This window comes from Heloderma suspectum, chromosome 5, assembly GCF_057233095.1.
Source record: "Heloderma suspectum isolate Gila_16-S chromosome 5, 16-S_ref, whole genome shotgun sequence".
NCBI lineage: Eukaryota > Metazoa > Chordata > Lepidosauria > Squamata > Helodermatidae > Heloderma > Heloderma suspectum.
The window spans coordinates 190,746,145-190,766,291 of record NC_139462.1 but is presented as its reverse complement, the minus strand read 5'-3'; the positions used below and the strand labels follow the sequence as shown (position 1 = coordinate 190,766,291).

At 46.8% G+C, this 20,147-nt stretch overlaps 1 protein-coding gene across 1 annotated transcript in view; it reads right to left on the bottom strand.

Annotated features, from left to right (window-relative positions):
* ASNS (asparagine synthetase (glutamine-hydrolyzing)) overlaps positions 1 to 2,570 on the bottom strand; it is a 28,358-nt gene extending 25,788 nt beyond the window's left edge. The window contains exon 1 of the mRNA XM_084858747.1: positions 2,369 to 2,570. The gene's annotated coding sequence lies outside the window, so the exon portion shown is untranslated. The remainder of the gene's footprint in view (positions 1 to 2,368) is intronic.
* Between the last annotated feature and the right edge of the window lie 17,577 nt (positions 2,571 to 20,147).

Below are 20,147 nucleotides of genomic sequence, written 5' to 3'. Positions count from 1 at the left end.
GATGGTACTTTTCATGAGGCCTTTGACAAGTTCCTGCAATACTTTTTGAATATGGGGGATGTTTGGATCTCCTCAACATTATACGAAAATACTTAATACGTACAGTGGTATAATCTACATCAGGGGTCCTCAACCTTTTTGGGTTGGTGAGCACATTTGGAATTTTGAGAGAGTGCGGTGGGTGCTCTCACAAAATGGCTGTCATGGTGGCCATGGCCAGTCACAGAACCTTCATTTCCTAGAAGGCAAACTGGTGAGACTATAAGAAAATGGAGGGAGCAATCCTATGGCCACTAGTCAGCGGCTAGACAGACATAGAATATGTGGTTCCCGGAGAACCGACCTTCCCACCCTTCTGTGCTGCCTCACAGGCAGCATGGAACAGCCTTGTGCTCTGTGCTCAAAAGGGGAACACAGAACAGCCAAAACGGGGCGTTCCGGGGGGGCGTTCTGGGGCGGGGAAGGCGGAATTGCCGACACGACACATCCTATGTGCCTTCCGGCAGCCTCCTCCCCTGCTCCGCCTTCCCTGCATTTGTCTAGCCGTAAATGCAGGGCAGGAGAAGCATGGAGGGAATGATCTCCTCCGTGCTTCTCCTGCCCTGCATTGGATAGGCGGCCGCCTCCGAGTTCGGAGGCGGCCACCTATCCCCATAGGATTGCGCCCTAAGCTGCCTAATTACAAGGCAGAGATGGGGGCTCAGCACCAAAACAAAAAACCACTATTTTGAACCCAAATAAAGATCACACTGGAGGGCAGCACTTTGCTTTGCAGCAGGCCAGCCTCCCAGTTGAAAAATAAAAGTGTATTAAAAAAAATCCTAAGAAATAAAATAAAAATCAGGACAAGCAGGGAGCCTGAGGGTGCCGAGCAGCATCCATGGGCACATTGGTGCCCATGGGCCCCACGTTGCTGACCGCAGTTCTACATGCACTGGATAATGTAGGTTGCATCCAATGTCAGTCTAATTTAAGTCCCAATAATTTCAGTGGGCCTACTCTAGGTAGGACTGCCATTGGATACAACCCTATGTAAATTCTATCTTTCCCACAGCCTCAGTCTATACTTAAGGCCTAATTATACTACTTCAGGACTCTCTCTACTCTGTGATGCAGATTGTTTGAATAAGTCACCCTGGCAGTACTTTCAACCAAGTTCAGTCTTGCATGGCACAGAGTCAGACCACATGGCAGACTAGATATTGTTCCAGGAATGGTCTGGTGCTCACCTAGGATGAGGGAGTCACCCATGCACAGTAGCTCATATTACTACCCTAAAAATTCCAGTTTTAAGCCATAATACTGTCGGGCAAATACTGTTATTTTGTTTCAACAAAAAACTACCTGAAAAGGTAGTTAAAGAGAGGACACTTTGCTTTCATCCCAGCAACTGAAAAACAGCTGTCAAGATTCGAGACTACAAACTTCCTCAATGAAGCAGCTGTCTGTCTGAAACCTTACTAAACTACTGAGGCTCTATAACCAGAGGAATGCAGAGAACAGACTATTTTTGTTCCAGATGTTGTGGCCTACAACTCCAATCATCCCTAGCTGGCATACCCAACGGTGAGGGATGATGGGAATGGCAGACCAAAATATATAGAGGTTGTTGCCCACTCCTGCATCTAATTCTTTGGGTGAGGTGTACAGAACTGTGAAACTGCAACATTCCTCTCTATAGTTGGAAGAAAAGGACAATTTAAGAAAGTAGAATTCTGTTCTTGTGGCTTTCTCGTGTCTTCTCCCCTTCCGGTATGTTTGCCTCTCTCGTCTTCAGAACTAAAGTTTGTATTGCAAATGTCGTCCTTCACCACCTACTCTACCCTCATTTTTCCTTAGCCTGATTTTTGGTAACCTGAGTTACCAGAAGAGAGCGCTTGACATATTGGAAGAAGAAGATTGGTTCTTCTTTTTTTTCCCACCCGGCAAGATCATAGACTAGTACCCACGTGTTTTCAAGAGCGGCTCAGCAACCAGAAATCCAACAGGTGCAGCTCTCCAATGTGCATTTAGTCGGATTTGGCCCTTCTGCATGGTGGCCGTCAATGATCCTTGCAGTTTATCCCAGGAAAGAAAACTCGAGTGCACGACCACTAGAAGTTCAACAGGTTCCTCTCCCTTCGGCATACAGGGTAAAATCCAACGGAAGTCCTACTTAGAGCAGTCCCATTGAAATGAGTGAGACTTGTTAGGCATGTCTAACTTAAGTCCTATTCCTTTCAATGGGTTTACTCGAAGGATGGCTTATGTTGGATTTTACCCAGAGAGTTATGGGGGGGGGGGGGCGCTCCTGTCCTGCCGCTGTTCGCGGCGCAGGAGCTCTGCCAGCCTCGGCAACGAAGTACCTATCCCCCGCCTCCCCTGTTACCTCAACTCCGCCGATGATCGAGCAGCGGGAAATGCTTCCTTCGCCAGCCGGGGCAGAGACCACGGAGCAGCCGGCTCGGCAGAAAGAGAACAAAACCTCGCGCCGTTTGCCCAGGCGAAACAGAAAGGAGACCGAAAAGCGGAAGACTCTCGGGACGCCCAGCCGTTCCGGGCCTCCTGTAATACAAGAGCCGGGTTTCATCAGCCTGCGCCCCGCCCCTGGTTTCTTTGAACTCCGTGGGCCGGTGGTTGATTGGCTCAACGGATCCCCAACCCCATTACTAAATCGGAAGGTGTTGCCGGCTCCCGCTAGGGTTCGGCTTCAGCCGCAATGGGGAGGGGAGTACTACAACTCCCAGCATTTCCTAGCCAGCATGGAGGGTAAATTGTGAGCCGGCATAATTCCTGACATTGTACAGCTTCATCACTGATCACGGGTAACGTCAGTGACGGAACCAGACTTAGCTTCCAATTTCCTGGATTTGTGGACCTTGAGCAAACATGAGATAGCTCTAACTCTGGTCTTATATTACCAGGCTTTTTCCTCTTTTTTTTTTTAAATCATTGAATATAAATTACGCTGGTTTAGCAATAGACAAATTTAATTTGATGATGTCAGATGTTACTTGGTAGGGCTAAAAATTAAAGATAAAAGGTAAAAAGGTAAAGGTGTCCCCAACCAGTCGTGTCCGACTCTAGGGTGCGGTGCTCATCTCCATTTCTAAGCTGAAGAGCCAGCGCTGTCCGAAGACGCTTCCGTGGTCATGTAGCCGGCATGACTGAACACCTAGGTGCACAGAACGCTGTTACCTTTCCCGCCGAGGCGGTACCTATTTATCTACTTGCAATTTTTAGGGATGGACGAAAGTCCCTTACCTGTTCTCGAAGCTTGCTTCGCGGTGGGGGGGAGGCGCTTCGGTTCTCCCCCCAAAGTTCAGGCGAGGGGGGGAGGGCCCCGCCTCGCCCGGCTGAAATTCAGGCCGGGGGGGGAGGCGCCCCATCCCTCGCCGGCGAAATTCAGGCCAGGTAGAAGCGCCCCGTCTACCCGGCCGCGAAAAAAAAAGTAAACACACACACACACACCCGTGATAGGCTACGTAACGATTTACGTAGCTTATCACGGCTAGATTTCCAAAGTCAGCCGTGATAGGCTATGTAAATCGTCACGTAGCCTATCACGGGTGACTTTGGAAAAAAAAAACACGTACGCAAATGGCTCCCATGGGGACCGCCATTTACGTTCCTTATTTTGACACGTCTAGTCTATGTAAAGATTTACGTAGACTACGGCGAAAATAAGGGTAACGCAAATAGCGTTCCCTTATTTTCGCCGTAGTCTACGTAAAACTTTACGTAGGCTAGACGTGCCAAAATAAGGAACGCAAATGGCAGCACCCATGGGCCGCCACCATTTGCGTACGTGCTTTTTTTTTTTTTCAAAGTCACCCGTGATAGGCTACGTGACGATTTACTTAGCCTATCACGGCTGACTTTGGAAATGTAGCCATGATAGGCTACGTAAATTGTTACGTAGCCTATCACGGGGGTGTGGTTTTTTTTTTTACTTTACTTTTTTTTTTTTGCAATAGCAGCGGCGGCAGCGACCGGCCGCCGCCCCCGCCGAACCGCCGCCGAACTGCCGCCGGGACCCGCCGCCGGGACCCGCCGCCGAGAGGGACATTCGGCCACAGTAAGTCCCATCCCGTGGGGGGGCGGGGGGCCGGCAGAGAATTTCCCCACCAATTTCGGGGGGCCGAATGCGTTGGCACTCGGCCCCCCGAAGTTTCGGGGAGAAATTCTCAGCCATCCCTAAATTTCTTGCTTTCAAACTGCTAGGTTGGCAGAAGCTGGGACTGAAGATGGGAGCTCACTCCATCACGCAGCACTTGTGTCTCGAACTGCTGTCCTGCTGACCTTCCGGTCTGCAATTCAGTGTCTTAACCACTAAGCCACCACGCGTGCCCCCCCAAAAAAATTAAAGATACACATCGGTAATTTTTGAGGTGGGTTTGATTCTATTATATTATTGTCATATACATTAAAGATGGCTTTTAATTCCAATGCTGAGCGGTAGTGTTTGTTTATGGTTTATTGTATCACTCCCATCTACTCATGTGTGACTGGTGAATTTGTTTTAGTTGGCTCACATGGAAGTGGCCATTCCAGGCTGTCCTTTGAGAATATCAGCTATTGCCCAAAACCAGTATCCAAACATGGTTTCTGTGAAAATTTTGTGGCTTATTGTATCAGTCCCATGTAGTTATGTCTGACTGGTGTATTTTGTTGATTTGGCTCATTTGGAAATGGTTTTTCCAGGCCATTCCTTTCTGTTCTGGATGTGTTCTGGGCATTAAGGAGTTAATAATAATATAAGTTTTCAAGCCTTTCTGTCTTAAAATATTGCTCTCAGGTGTCTCTAACACATGCCATAGTGTTTGGCATGTTTGTTTTAAAGAAAAGGCCATTCCAGGCTGTTCCGTTCTGTTCCTGCTTTTACACCATCCCATCCCCAGGTCAATGTGACTAGGAGGATTATAACCTGAGTGAGTGCCTGGCTCACAGTCATCCAGATTTCCTTGGCCCACTGGGGACTTGGACCCAGAGCCCTAGTCCTCAGCACACTACGCCGCAGTGGCTATGGTCTCCCTTTCCTCACAGAGCATAATCATAAGGGACTCATCCCAATCATAGGCATTGTTACTCAGCAGTGAATGCTGTTGTATTTAATGAGGTTTACTGCTCCCAAGTAAGTGTGCATAAAAAAATCTTACAAGTTTTGTCCATTCCAAAGTTGCCACGCTTTGTCATTCCTTGCAGGAGCAGAATGAAATCTGTGTGTGTTTTGGGATGAAAGAAAAAAGGGGGGCAGTGACAAGAAAATGAGGATGTGACAGTCTTTACAAAATATTATTAAGAATAGAATACAGCATTCCCCAACCTGGTTCCCTCCAGACGTTTTGGACTACAACTTCCGGCATTCCTGACCATGGGCCATGCTGGTTGGGGCTGATGGGAACTGAAGTCCAAAGCATCTGAAGCAGTGGAGGCCGGTGGCTCTGATTTCAGTGGGGTTGCGATTACATTCTGGGTTTCAGTCAGAACCAGCCAGAACACTAAAAGAATAATCCAAGTGCTGAACCCATTTTGTGGATAGGGTTCAGTACCTTGGATAGCTCCTTTAGAGTTCTGGCTGGTTCTGACTGAAACACAGAATGGAATCACAACTCCACCGAAATCAGAAAAAAGTCCTACAACTGCCAGCAGTCCCCAGCTAGCATGGGTGGCTGGGGAATGCTGGGAATTGTAGGACATTTTCTGTCTAAATGTGCATAGGATTGTGCCATAAGTGACTTTAGAGCTATAAAGAGTGCTAAAATAATTATTGCTTATTTTTCATTTTTTCCCAGAATTTCTGCTTTTTCTGAGAAGAAGAAAAAAAGGTTGTTTCCCATGGCTTCAAAATTTCCAGAAATTTTACATCTCTAGTCCTGCCATGAGGACTAACAGAGAACAAGTCTGCTCCATCTTCTGCATGACAGCTGTTCAGATATTTGAAGACTGGTACCATGTCTCCCTTTCATCTTCTCATCTCCAGGCTAAACATACGCAGCTCTTTCAATTCATAGGACTTGGGTTTCTTAACCATCCTGGTTGCTCTTCTCTGGATATTCTTCATCTTGTCAATGTCCTTCTTAAAATGGGGCACCCAGGACTGGACACAGTTGTGACCTGACAACCACAGAATAGAGTGGAAACTGAACCCTGTGCTTCTGTTGATGCATCCCAAGATTGCATTAGCTTTCTTAGCTGCTGCATCACACGGCTGGCTCATTTTCAGCTTGTGATCCATTAAGACACATTTTCACATGTTCTGCTGCCAAACCAGGTCTCCTCCATCCTATACTTGTGCCTTTGATGTTTTGTACCTACAGACTTTACATTTCTCTTTGTGAAATCTCACCTTATTAGATTCGGCCCAGTGTTCCAGCCTGTCTAGATGCTTTTGAATCTTGATCTTGGCTTCTATGGTGTTGGCTATCCCTCCCACAGGTACATCTTCTTCACATACAATTCAGTTGACATGGACAACCACCAGCAAGGAAACATGGGCCAGACGGAGTGCTACATATACCCCTCCAATGAGCTTTAAACTCAGCAGAACTTCTGAGTAGACATGCACAGCATTGCAGTGTAGTCTCTCGTTATGAATGTATTTATTTATTTAAAGCATTTTTACCCTGCCCTTCAGCTAAAAAGGGCTCCTAGAATGGCTTACCAATAATAAGGCAATCCCTGACCTCAGGCTTTCCATCTAAAAGACATGACACAAAAGGAAGAGATTGGGAGGGAGGAAGAAAAAAGCAAATGCAGTTCTTAGTTACGAAGTTCTTATAGGTGTTTCTTCCTGGCAGGGAAAGAGCAAAGCAACTTCCCTGCAGCTGTTCCTTCTCTGGCCAATGTATGAGTCCAGTTTGGTGTCCTTCTTGCTTTGATGCTCTTCCTGGGAGACAGGGGGTATAGCTTCCCAGTGGCTCTTGATCCCCTGATAATGGATCATGAGGCCAGAGTGTGCAACCCATCAGTTCTGCAGTCCCAGGGAACCATGAGTTATACATCAAATGCAGCAACACTCCTATCAGTAGTACTGAGAAAATAGTGTCAGTGGTATTATTTTCTTTCTTGTAATGTACACTCCAACTAATTCCACTTGCACAGATAAACTAATACGGTTAGAGTATCACATATGATATTTGGTTTTATATACATGAGTGTTCCACTACCACAGTCATTGTCATGCTCAGTGACTCCTGCATAGACTGATAATCCTGTATACTTTCCTAAGTGTTAAGAATAATAATGGCAAAAATGATTCAATGGATACCTGATCAGAAGCCTTTTAAGAATAAAAGCAGCAGTCACTTTTTTCGGTCACAAGGTAGCGCTGTTGCTTTGGCATCCAAGCTCAGCTTCAAGTGATTGAAAAAGAAGCTGTATTGTCTATTTGTGCATAATGCAAATTTTTCTGACACTCAGGAACAAAATGACCTGCATTTGGCAACATCTGTCAATAAGAAAATTGTAAGAGTTAAGCCTTGTTACTAAGCAGAATTGTATCTGAGGGCCAAACTACATATTACACACAAACATGTATATAACTTTAGCCTGGTGGGCCTTTTTTAGGTGAAAAAATAAAAAGAAATGGTGACTGAGAAGGAGCAGGGAGAAGTGGCACTTAAACTTTTCTTTGCCTGCTATTTCTTTGCACCACTACAATCTCCATAGTCCATAGGCTTTCCAATGTGTGTTTGCCAAGCTATGGAATAGGCAAACAACAGTGGGCAAAACACAATCTCTTGGCGTCATGTCTCCATCTATGCAATTGGAATAATAGTGTGTCAATAATAATTATTTGCTTTGAGACAGCTGAGCTATTATAATCTAATTTATTTATTTTTTATTTGTTTTTACATTTATTAGTCACCTATCTACCTATTCCTGGAGGAGAAGGCTATCAATGGCTACTAGTCCTGACAGCTAGTATCAGAGGCAGTATGCCTATGTACACCAGTTGCAGGGGAACTTGGGCTGGGGGGTGCTGTTGCGCTCATGTCCTGCCTGTGGGTATCCCGTGGGCAGCTGGTTGGCCACTGTGTGAACAGAATGCTAGACTAGATGGACCTTGGTCTCATACAGCACAGTTCTTCTTATGTTCTATTTCTCTAGTTGGACATACACATTAAGTCAAACAAAAACGAAAAACAATGCAAACAATCACACACACACACACACACACACACACACACACACATTCAGTGGAGGCTGGTGGCTCTGATATCAGTGAGGCTGTGAATCTGCTCTGGGTTTCAGTCAGAACTCTAAAGGAGCTATCCAGGGTGCTGAACCATATCCCCCTAACTGGGTTCAGCACCTTGGATAGCTCATTCAGAGTTCTGACCGAAACCCAGAGCGGATTTACTGCCCCACTCACATCGGAGCCACCAGCCTCCACTGCCCCCACTGCAATCAAGCTTTTGCAAAGCCTGCATTGGTTTTTAAGGCCCAGTTGCATCATGGGGTAGAGGGATATTTTCAGGAGCGGGGAGTCTGTGTTGTCTGAGTGTATGAGTGAGTGTGTGAGAGAGAGAGAGAGAGTTTCATGAATATTCTTTTTGTTGTTTATTCGGTCAGTCGCTTCCGACTCTTCGTGACTTCATGGACCAGCCCACGCCAGAGCTTCCTGTCGGCTGTTGCCACCCTCAGCTCCCGCAAGGTCGAGTCCGTCACCTCCAGAATATCATCCATCCCTCTTGCCCTTGGTCGGCCCCTCTTCCTTTGGCCTTCCACTTTCCCTAGCATGAGTATCTTCTCCAGGGTATCCTGTCTTCTCGTGATGTGGCCAAAGTACTTCAGTTTTGCCTTTAATATCCTTCCCTCAAGTGAGCAGTCTGGCTTGATTTCCTGGAGCATGGACTGGTTTGATCTTCTTGCAGTCCAAGGCACTCTCAGATTTTTCCTCCAGCACCACAGTTCAAAAGTATCTATCTTCCTTTGTTCAGCCTTCCTTATGGTCCAGCTCTCATGTAGTAACCTATGTAGCCAGAGGTTACTACAGGGAATACCATTGCTTTCACTATGCGGACCTTTGTTGTCAGTGTGCTGTCTCTGCTCTTCACTATTTTATCAAGATTTGTCATTGCTGTCCTCCCAAGAAGTAAACGTCTTCTGATTTCCTGGCTGCAGTCAGCGTCTGCAGTAATCTTTGTGCCTAGAAAGACAAAGTCTGTCACTGCCTCCACGTTTTCTCCCTCTATTTGCCAGTTATCAATCAAGCTGGTTGCCATAATCTTGGTTTTTTTGAGGTTTAGCTGCAACCCAGCTTTTGCACTTTCTTCTTTTACCTTCGTCATGAGGTTCCTTAGCTCCTCCTCACTTTCAGCCATCAAAGTGGTATCATTTGCATATTGGAGATTGTTAATGTTTCTTCCAGCGATTTTAACTCCAGCCTTGGCTTCATCTAGCCCAGCACGTCGCATGATGTGTTCTGTGTACAGGTTGAATAGGTAGGGCGAGAGTATACACCCCTGCCGTACTCCTTTCCCAATCTTAAACCAGCCCATTGTTCTGTGGTCTGTTCTTACTGTTGCTACTTGGTCGTTATACAGATTCCTCAGGAGCAGACAAGATGACTTGGTATCCACTTACCACCAAGAACTTGCCACAATTTGTGATGATCCACACAGTCAAAGGCTTTAGAATAGTCAATAAAACAGAAAGAGATGTTTCTGAAACTCCCTGGCTTTCTCCATTATCCAGCGGATATTGGCAATTTGGTCTCTAGTTCCTCTGCCTTTTCGAAACCCAGCTTGTACATCTGGCAATTCTCGTTCCATGAATTGCTGGAGTCTACGTTGCAAGATCTTGAGCATTACCTTACTGGCATGTGAAATAAGTGCCACCGTTCGATAGTTTGAACATTCTTTGGTGCTTCCCTTTTTTGGTATGGGGATATAAGTTGATGTTTTCCAATCTGCTGGCCATTCTTGTGTTTTCCAAATTTGCTGGCATATGGCATGCATCACCTTGACAGCATCATCTTGCAAGATTTTAAGCAGTTCAGCTGGGATACCGTCATCTCCTGCTGCCTTGTTATTAGCAATGCTTCTTAAGGCCCATTCAACTTCACTCTTCAGGATGGCTGGCTCTAGCTCACTGACCACACCATCAAATCTATCCCCGATATTATTATCCTTCCTATACAGATTTTCCATACATTCTTCCCACCTTTTCTTGATCTCTTCTGCTTCTGTTAGGTCCTTGCCATTTTTGTTTTAGGTCATGCCCATTTTTGCCTGGAATTTACCTCCGATGTTTCTGATTTTCTGGAAGAGGTCTCTTGTCCTTCCTATTCTATTATCTTCTTCCGCTTCCGCGCATTGCTTGTTTAAAAATAATTCCTGATCTCTTCTGGCTAACCTCTAGAATTTTGCATTTAATTGGGCATATCTCCCCCTATCACTGTTTCCTTTTGCTTTCCTTCTTTCTTGGGCTGCTTCCAGTGTCTCAGCAGACAGCCATCTTGCCTTCTTGGTTTTCTTTTTCTTTGGGACGTTTTTTGTTGCCGCCTCCTGAACAATGTTGCAAACTTCTGTCCATAGTTCTTCCAGGACCCTATCTACTAAATCTAATCCCTTAAATCTATTCTTCATCTCCACTGCATATTCATTAGGAATATTAGTGAGCTCATATCTAACTAATCTGTGGGTCTTCCTTATTCTCTTTAGTCTGATTCTAAATTGTGCAATAAGAAGTTTGTGATCTGAACTACAATCAGCTCCAGGTCTCGTTTTTACCAACTGCATAGATGTCCGCCACCTTTGGCTACAAAGGATGTAGTCAATCTGATTTTGGTGTCGACCGTCTGGTGAAGTCCATATATAAAGTAATCTCTTAGGTTGTTGGAAGAGAGTGTTTGTTATGCACAGTGAGTTGTCTTGGCAAAATTCTATCAGCCTACGTCCTGCTTCATTTTGTTCTCCCAGACCATGCTTGCCTGTAATTCCAGGTGTCGTTTGACTACCCACCTTAGCATTCCAGTCTCCTGTAATGAAAATAACATCTTTGTTTGGCGTACTATCCAGTAGGTGCTGCAGATCCTCACAGAACTGATCTACTTCTGCTTCTTCAGCATCTGTGGTTGGGGCGTATATTTGGATCACTGTGATGTTAAATGGCTTACCCTGAATTCAAATTGAGATCATTCTGTCATTTTTTAGATTGTATCCAAGCACTGCTTTAGCCACTTTATTATTAATTATGAAGGCTACTCCATTTTTTCTGTGGTCCTCTTGTCCACAGTAGTAGATCTGGTGGTCATTTGATGTGAAGTGGCCCATTCCAGTCCATTTCAGTTCACTGATACCCAAAATGTCTATATTTAATCTTACATCTCCCCAATAACCACATCCAATTTGCCCTGGCTCATAGATCTTACATTCCAGGTTCCTATGGTGTGTTGATCTTTAGAACATTGGATTCGTCGTTCACCACCAGCACCATCAGCTGCTAGCCATCCTTTCGGCTTTGAGCTAGCTGCGTCATCACATCTGGGGCTAGTTGAACTTATCCTCTGTTCCTCCCCAGTAGCATTGTGACCATCCTCTGACCTGGGGGTCCCATCTTCCGATGGTATACCGACATATCTCTGGTTGTACTGATCCATTTAGTTTTCATGGCAAGAATACTGGGGTGAGTTGCCGTTTCCTTCCCCAGGGATCGTATTTAGTCTGACCTCTCTGCCATGACCTTCCCGTCTTGGGTGTCCCTTCACGGTTTAGCTCATGACATCATTGAGGTGCTCAAGCTCCAGCACCACGACAAGGTAACAATCTCCTTTGCTGAAAGTGCAATATTCTAGTCACTCATTAACCCTCACTGTTAAATAATTATCCTGTTGTTCCTCTTTTGAGGTTAATATTTTTGCCAGTTCAGAAGGGACTAATTTGATATCAGCCTGAATAATCACTGATATTTACTTTCTTCTGGGTTTGCTAATGGCCTGGAAATATTACAGCAAGCTGACTGTATATGATAACCCTTAAGGAAACTTGAAATTCCAGTTTACAGTGTCGTAATAATTCATAGACAGAAATAACGCCATCTGGGAGAAGTGCAAACAACCCAACCCCTGCACTGCCTATAAAACTGATGGGCAATTTTATATTCTGCGTTTGAAAACTATACATTTCTTTTTTCTGATCGAAATAGCACAAATCTAAAGGTACTTTAATTCTTATGATCTTACTCCTTCATAAAGTTAGAAAAGCACAATGTTTAAGAGTGTAACCTGAGATATTGCTTTATGGTGTACTTTGCATTTTTCCTTTCTCCCTCTCTTTGAAAACGGGTGTAGGGTTCAAACTTCAAATGGAGAATCATATTGTAAGCATAGATTCCAGATATCGTTGTGGTATCTCCAAGGAGATATAACACTGTGTGCTTTACATCTTTCCTGGGGCCCATTGATAGGGGTTCAGCTGAGTTTGAGCTTGTCCTGAACATGCTCACAGTCTTCACCCCAGCATTTCACTCTTCAAGGCAGACATCGCATTACAACAGCCATGGTGAACTTCCAGCCTGCAGGCTAATCCAGCCCGTGAGGCTCCCCAGTCTGGCCTGGGGGGCCGTTGCTAGACGGAACATCCCTCTCTTAAGCCATGCCCCTGTTACATTTGGAGCATCTCTACACCAGCCTAAAATCCCGCATTTAAGAGGGGGCCTTCTGCTTTAAATGCAGGATCACAATGGACTGCCTTTACATGTGCTTCCTCCTACCCCCTTTCCCTCCCTCCTTTTCCCTCTTCTCTGAGTCTTCCATACATTTCATTGGTTAAGCTCCTCTTATTGCAGCTTTTCCTTTTTCATGGAGGGAACTCAAGAGGCATTCAAGTGCTGTAATTTGATGGCTCATTATCTATGGTCTTTAAAAAAATGGCATAAAGGTCATTTACCCCGAGATGCCCTGGTGGTTAACGACATCATCTAAAAAACCTGCGAACTACTGCGAGTAACCAATCTCAATAGCAGGATAAAAGCTCCATGTAAAGAAGCCCTTGATCTCCGGAGCACTTCTGTGTTGCGCCTGCACTCTCTGGAGTGCAAATCAATTCTCAGAGCTTTGGGAGACTCAATGGCCACTCCAGACACTGCCAGTGCAACAGGGAAGCCAGTGCCAGATTTTGGAACAAGCCAAGTAAGCCATGGCTTTGTTGTTGTTGTTCAGTCATTCAGTCCTGTCGACTCTTCGTGACCCCATGGACCATAGCACGCCAGGCCTTCCTGTCTTGTGCTCTCTCCCAGAGTGTGCTCAAATTCATATTCATTGCATCGGTGATGCTATCTAGCCATCTCATCCTCTGTCATCCCCTTCTCCTTTTGCCTTCAGTCTTTCCCAGCATCAGAGAGTTTTCCCAGAGAGTTTTCTCTTCGCATTAAGTGGCCAAAATATTTGAGCTTCAGCTTCAGTATCTGTCCTTCCAATGAGCACTCAGGGTTGATTTCCTTTAGGATTGACTGATTTGACCTCCTTGCAGTCCAGGGGACTCGTAAGAGTCTTCTCCAGCACCACAGTTCAAAAGCATCAATTCTTCGGCGCTCAGCCTTCCTTATAGTCCAGCTCTCACAGCCATACATTACTACTGGGAAAACCATAGCTTTGATTAGACGGACCTTTGTCGGCAAGGTGATGTCTCTGCTTCTGACTATGCTGTCTAGGTTGGCCATAGCTTTCCTCCCAAGGAGCAAGTGTCTTTTAATTTCATGGCTACAGTCACCGTCTGCGGTGATCTTGGAGCCCAAGAAAGTAAAATCTGTCACTGCTTCCATTTCTTCCCCTTCTATATGCCAGGAAGTGATGGGGCCAGATGCCATGATCTTTGTTTTTTTAATGTTGACTTTCAAACCAGCTTTTGCACTCTCCTCTTTCACCCTCAACAAGAGGCTCTTGAGATCCTCTTCACTTTCTGCCATTAGGGTGGTATCGTCTGCATATCGGAGGTTGGCGATAATTCTCCCGGCAATCTTAATTCCGACCTGTGATTCATCCAACCCGGCGTTTCTCATGATGTACTCTGCATATAAGTTAAATAAGCAGGGTGACAATATGCAGCCTTGTCGTACTCCTTTCCCAATTTTGAACCACTCGGTTGTTCCATGTCTGGTTCTTACTGTTGCTTCTTGACCCTCGTACAGGTTTCTCAGGAGACAGGTAAGCCATGGCTTAGGGCCTCATATTATGAGGGGCTTCTAAATTCTTTGGAGATAACTAAGATTTATTATAATTGAAATCACTTTGGCTTAAATCACTTTTCAGATAAAATCCACTACCCAAATTATGAACCCTTCCCTATCCCAACCCATAGCCCATCCCACCAGCTTCCCTTCCAGGGCTGCTGGACTACTCACATCAGCCACAGATTGCCCAACCTCACCTCAGACCACAGAGGAGACAATGGGAGCTAGGATTACTGCAAGTCTTTATGTGTTTTGTTTAGAACAGCGGTATTAATTTTTCATTACAAGCTACGTTGCTACATCCGTTAACTAAGTTCTGATCTCTGCAATTGCTCTTGTGTTTCTATAAATCAAAAGTCTTCAGTTTCATATATGGTAATTAAGAAATCATAAGGTATTTTGATAATGCAAATAAAGCTTTTTGCAAGAAGTATCTTTTATTTAGTTGTTTCTCATTGCATCTTTGCCTATATATATATATATATATATATATATGCGCAAATATCATGGTTTACCTTTCTATTATTATGTCATACAGGTTTTTCTCTTTATTTTTTATGGTGTGTGTCCTCTGAATCTTGACATGGCTTAGGGCCTCAGCATGCCTTTATCCGGCCCTGAAGAAGCGCTCCAGAGAACGGTGAGGGGCATGTTGAGATGGTTTCCAAAGGAGTTGCCACTTTGATGTGCCCCGTTGCCTCAGTCTGGTAGTTCCCAGAGGCTCCATACACGTGGGGCACATGGAGCTGGTTCCCCCCAAGATAGTCACCTCTGTGCACCCCAGAAGTGCTGCTGGGGTAGCGGTGGGAGCAGGCAAGAAGGAGAAATGGAGGAGAGGCAGCAAAGCCACTCAACCAGGCTTACAGACTCCCACCACATTGTACTCTGCAGGCAACCAATAGCAGAAGGACAAAGAAGTGGCAGGGTGACACTCACACCCCATCATTGTCACCCCGTCATGATAACTGCATCCCCAACAACTGCCCACACAAAAGTGGCTCACTGCGCCATGGCAGAAGTGTTTGTTTGTTTATTTATTTATTAGCCGCCTATCTGGCCAGCTACCCAGCCACTCTAGGTGGCGTACCATACAAATAACACAAAATACAACAAATTTACATAATCAACTGAACAAAACAACATTGCTCTAAAAAAACCCTAACCCACCCCAAATGCCTGCCTGAACAGCCAGGGTTTCAACGCCTGGCAGAAGCTCATCAAGGAGGGGGCATGGTGGAGGTCACTAGGGAGGGAATTCCACAGAGTGGGGGCCACGACAGAAAAGGCCCTCTCCCTAGTCCTCACCAGCCTAGCTGTCCTGGCTGATGGGACAGACAGAAGGTCTTCCAAGGCCGATCTCATTGAGCAGCATCCTTGGTATTGTTGGAGGCGCTCCTTAAGATAGACTGGGATGGAACCATATAGGGTTTTAAAGATCAATGCCAACACCTTGAATTGGGCCTGGAAAACAACTGGTAACCAGTACAACCCCTTCAGCACTGGAGTGATGTAGTCTCACCGACAGCTGTCTTTAATCAGGCAGGCTGCCGCATTCTGCACCAGCTGCAACTTCTGAACCATCTTCAAGAGTAACTCCAAGCAGAGCACATTACAGTAGTCTAGGTGAGAGGAGACCAGGGTATGAACTACTGATGGGAGCAGATAGTTGGGGAGGTAGGAGTGCAGCTGCTGTATCAGATAGGGTTTGTACAGTGCTGCCTGGCTCACGGCTGACACCTGAGCCTCCATGAGCAGCTGGGAGTCTAAAATGACCCCTAGACTGCAGATCTGGTCTTTCAGGGGCAGCCACACCCCATTGAACACCAGGTCAATATCCCCCAACCTCCCCTTGTCTCCCACCAAAAATACTTTGGTTTTGTCAGGGTTCAGTTTCAGCTTAGTCCTTTCCATCCAGCCACTCACCGACTCCAGACACTTGGACAGGGTTTCTACAGCCAACCTTGGTGAGGATTTAAATGAGAGGTAGAATTGTGTGTCATCTGCATATGGGTGATACTGCACCCCAAACCTCCCGATGATAGCCCCCAGCGGCTTCACATAGATGTCAAATAACACTGGGGAGAGAATAGAACCCTGTGGCACTCCACAAGTGAGCAGCCAAGGAAGTCTCCTTCCCCCAGAGCTACCCTCTCCTACCTGCCAAACAGGAAGGAACAGCACCACCATAATACAGTGTCCCCTATGCCCAACCCCTCCAGGCAGTTCAGGAGGATACCGTCAACAATGGTATCAAAACCCGCTGAGAGATCAAGTAGAACAAGGAAGGACCATTCGCCCCTATCCAGAGCCCTCCCCATATCATCTACCAAGGCGACCAAGGCTGTTTCTGTCCCATGCCCAGGCCTGAAGCCCGATTGAAATGGATCTAGATAATCAGCTACTTCGAAGTGTGCCTGCAACTGCAACGCCACCACCCACTCAATCACCTTGCCCCAAAATGGCAGATTTGAAAGTGGGCGAAAGTGTTCAAGTCTTGGGGATCCAAGAAGGGCTTCTTTAACAGGGTCTTATTGCTGCCTCCTTGAAGGCTGATGGCATCACTCCCTCCTTGAGGGAGGCATTCACCATGATCTCCTCCCTAAATCTCTCCCTGCAGCCAAGATAGTCAAGGATCAGGTAAGCAGGTGGTCAGCCTTAAAGATGAAAGCACCTTGTCCACTTCCTCAGAAGGAAGAAGCTGGAACCAATCCCACACAACCAGTCTGCCACTGGCTGCTCCTCGTTCACTAACTGCATCCACAGCGCACGGAATAGCACTCCTGATCTGGTCAATTTTATCCACAAAGTGCTTTGCAAACTCATCACAGGAGGCCTTAGAATGCTTCACTGGTTCCAGAACAACTGGACCAACCAGGTTCCAGACCACTTGGAACAGCCTCCTGGAACAGCACTCTGCAGATGCGATAGAGGCAGCATTTTATTTATTATTTTTGCTGCTCTTATCGCCACATGGTAGGTTGAAGCTACAGCTCTAACCCGTGTCCAATCATCTTCGGAGCAAGATTTCCACCACTGGCTTCCAGCCGTCTCACCTCCCACTTCAGAGCTCGCAACCATGGGGTGAACAATGGTGCAGTCTGAGCTTTGTTCAGGGGGAGAGGGAGTTTTGGAGCCACGGTGGTCTAGTGCCCTGGTGATTGCAGCATTCCAGCCATCCACCAGGGTCTCGACCAAGCAGCCATTTGCATGCTCCAAAGAATCCCCAAGTGCAGTCAGGAATCCATTTGGATCCATAAGATGCCTCGGGCAGACCATCTTAATAGGTCCTCCACCGCTGCGGAGGGGTTGTGAAACCAAGAAGTCTGCCCTCATGACCTGACCATCACAAGGGCGGGGTGGATATACCCCCGATTTCCAGATTACTCCTCACCTCTCTGGAAACAAACACAAGGTCTAACGCATGACCGGCTACATGGGTGGGCCCAGTTGGCATAGAGTGCAGATCCCAGGAAGTCATGGTCTCCATGAAGTCCTGAGGTGCCCCCACAATGATGGCCTCCAAATGTACATTGAAGTCCTCCAACACCAACAAGTTAGGGGACCGCACATGCACATCAGAGACCACCTCAAGCATCTCAGCCAGGAAGTCTGTTGTGCAGTGGGGTGGACAGTACACAAGCAGAATCCCCAGACTGCATGTACTGGAGGTTGGGCTCGAAGGGCAATCAGCAACCCTGGTCTCCCAGAGAGGGAGTCTGGTGAGGACCAAGGACTCCTGGTAGATAACAGCCACTCCCCCTCCCTGACCTCCAGCCCTTGGCTGCTGCGCATACAAAAATCCAGCCAGGCAAATGGCCGCAAGCGTGGGAGCAGCGGCCTCATCTAGCCCAGTCTCTGTAATACGTGCCAGGTCCGCACCCTCATCCAGGATCATGTCATGGATGAGAGATGTTTTATGGGCAACGGACCTGACATTACACAGCAGCAGATGAAGGCCAAAGGATGGAGTCACGCATCCTCCAGCCATCCTTTGGCTCTGGACAGGCTGGGAACAGGGGACAGATATTACACATCTCTCCCCTGTTCCCCTTACCCGGCATGGCCTGCCCCTAGCGCTCCGCCGGCATCTGCCACCCAGCCTCGGTATGTTCTGGCCCCCAGAACTCCCCTCACTGCCTCCGCCAGGTGGACACATGCCTCCCTCACTTCCGCCTATCAGGTGGGCACCCCACCCCTAAAATCACAAACACAACCCCATAAGCCCACCACCCACCAACAATTTTTAAAAGCTACAACCCAGGCCCTCTGCTCCCTTGTGGCTCCCTTGAGTGGTTCACCCAAGTTATAAGCCTACACAGGTGGCTATATCCCACCCTTAGTTGGATGAAGCTGATCTTTCCCCACCCCGACTCTCACTCAGGGGAGGCTTCCACACACCACCAACTTCCCCCACCCAGGCTCTCACCCTAGGTGAGGGTCACAGGCCTAGCAACCGTCCTACTCCCAGACCAGCAGAGTCAGTCTCTCGCCCACGTGGAAACCCAAAGGGGTAACCCAAAGGAGCAGCCCCCTTTGGTGTCACCCCTTCAGGGTCGACCCTGCCACGGTCAGCCCTGCTGCCCACAGCAGGGCTGGTTCTTTATGAGCCTCTTCCCAGAGCTGCTCCACTCACAGTTGAGGCTCCAGCCCACTCCAGCCACCACACAGCCCCCAGCTGCAAACCCTTACAAGCAAGCTGCAGAATAAAACAGTCCAGAAATGCCAACAGGCCAGCAAAAAAGCAGGTAAGAAGGCACCCTTGCTAGTGTTGTTGTTGTTGTTGTTGTTCAGTCGTTCAGTCGTGTCCGACTCTTCGTGACCCCATGGACCATAGCACGCCAGGCCTTCCTGTCCTGCGCTCTCTCCCGGAGCGTGCCCAAGTTCATATTCATTGCATCGGTGATGCTAGCTAGCCATCTCATCCTCTGCCGTCCCCTTCTCCTTTGGCCTTCAGTCTTTCCCAGCATCAGGGTCTTTTCCAGGGAGTTTTCTCTTCGCATTAGGTGACCAAAATATTGGAGCTTCAGCTTCATTATCTGTCCTTCCAATGAGCACTCAGGGTTGATTTCCTTTAGGATGGACTGATTTGACCTCCTTGCAGTCCAGGGGACTCGTAAGAGTCTTCTCCAGCACCACAGTTTGAAAGCATCAATTCTTCAGCGCTCAGCCTTCCTTATAGTCCAGCTCTCACAGCCATACATTACTACTGGGAAAACCATAGCTTTGATTAGACGGACCTTTGTCGGCAAGGTGATGTCTCTGCTTCTTACTATGCTGTCTAGGTTGGCCATAGCTTTCCTCCCAAGGAGCAAGCGTCTTTTAATTTCATGGCTACAGTCACCGTCTGCGGTGATCTTGGAGCCCAAGAAAGTAAAATCTGTCACTGCTTCCATTTCTTCCCCTTCTAGATGCCAGGAAGTGATGGGGCCAGATGCCATGATCTTAGTTTTTTTTAATGTTGAGTTTCAAACCAGCTTTTGCACTCTCCTCTTTCACCCTCAACAAGAGGCTCTTGAGATCCTCTTCGCTTTCTGCCATTAGGGTGGTATCGTCTGCATATCGGAGGTTGTTGATAATTCTCCCAGCAATCTTAATTCCAACCTCTGATTCATCCAACCCGGCATTTCTCATGATGTACTCTGCATATAAGTTAAATAAGCAGGGTGACAATATGCAGCCTTGTCGTACTCCTTTCCCAATTTTGAACCAATCGGTTGTTCCATCTCTGGTTCTTACTGTTGCTTCTTGACCCTCGTACAGGTTTCTCAGGAGACAGGTAAGGTGTTCTGGTACTCCCATCACTTTAAGAATTTGCCACAGTTTGTTGTGATCCACACAATCAAAGGCTTTAGCGTAGTCAATGAAGCAGAAATAGACGTTTTTCTGGAATTCTCTTGCTTTCTCCATGATCCAGCGAATGTTGGCGATTTGATCTCTAGTTCCTCTGCCTCTTCGAAACCCAGCTTGTACTTCCAGTAGTTCTCGGTTCG